The sequence below is a fragment of the Aplysia californica genome, unplaced genomic scaffold (genome assembly GCF_000002075.1).
Source record: "Aplysia californica isolate F4 #8 unplaced genomic scaffold, AplCal3.0 scaffold00263, whole genome shotgun sequence".
In the NCBI taxonomy this organism is placed as follows: domain Eukaryota; kingdom Metazoa; phylum Mollusca; class Gastropoda; order Aplysiida; family Aplysiidae; genus Aplysia; species Aplysia californica.
The window spans coordinates 691,169-692,219 of NW_004797533.1; the positions used below are offsets into that span (position 1 = coordinate 691,169).

General features: G+C 39.2%; 1 protein-coding gene across 2 annotated transcripts in view; it reads right to left on the bottom strand.

The window, feature by feature from the left end:
* The window catches only part of LOC101849380 (cytochrome P450 2B4), an 18,011-nt gene extending 17,341 nt beyond the window's left edge, over positions 1-670 (bottom strand). Inside the window, exon 1 of one of the 2 annotated variants that reach the window (XM_005100865.3) lies at positions 213-670. The gene's annotated coding sequence lies outside the window, so the exon portion shown is untranslated. The remainder of the gene's footprint in view (positions 1-212) is intronic. The other variant, XM_005100866.3, reaches the window with a different exon arrangement.
* Between the last annotated feature and the right edge of the window lie 381 nt (positions 671-1,051).

Sequence of the window (1,051 nt, forward strand, 5' to 3'; positions counted from 1 at the left end):
TATATATATGTGTGTGTATATTTACATGACGTTTTTCACCATTACTAGAATCTATAAAGCCACACAAAAAATCCCACAGGGAAAATAAAGTATTATCTTATCTTGCAATTGTCTATTTTACAACTAATTAGATCTAGATCTAATAAATCTAGATCTAAGTAGTATAAGAAAAAAACGAACAAACAAACAAACAAAATAGTATTCAGACCTACCTTCGACGAGGTTTCAACCCTCCGTGAGAGTTATAGTAGACGCGCCGTCTCGCAAAGTACCGTATTTATTCTGAAGGCTACGAAATGACTGCTTGTTTTATAGCGATCTCAGCCTGTTATACAGAAACTGATGTCAGCAATGGGAGGTCGTTGGCCTTTGACCAGTTTCCGACAGCAAGGCGTTTTTGGTTTAGTCTTTTCCTTTGAAAGTAATAATTATTCTAAAGGAAGCAGTGGCGAAGCGTGTAAGTAATCAAATTATAATAACTGATTCCCTTTAAGTGATTTGGGAACATAGTCGTCGTCAAATAAGTCCATAGACACAGGCCTTATATATTCAAATAATCTCAATTTTGGGCCCTGAGCACAATACTCAAAAGTGTTTCATTGTATGAGAACACCCTGTCCACCCCTTTCGGGTCACTTTTATATTTATATAATAAGCAGTCAGAAGCACTCATGATGTAAAGCTAACAATGGGTTGGTGGAGTCTATCTCAGAAGCCTGAGGGGGACTATAACTCCTAATAATCTTTTATGGCTGCTGCGACTGCATTTTTTTTTCCCTCGACTTTTTAACCCTGCTAACACCAGGCAAGGAGGTTACAATACAGTAAGGTCAAAGATTCTGAACAATGTACCAAGACAGCCAAGGGCTTATTGCAATCCTTCTTTGGGATTTTGTCCCACGCCGTAGCGGGCCCGCTGTGTTACTTACTTAGCGCGTGATGGGCTCCGTCAATTATAATAGGAGACTAGAAGTTGGTTTCATCGCCGACTGCTGTATGTATGTATGTATGTATGTATGTGTATGTGTGTGTGTGTGTGTGTGTGTGTGTG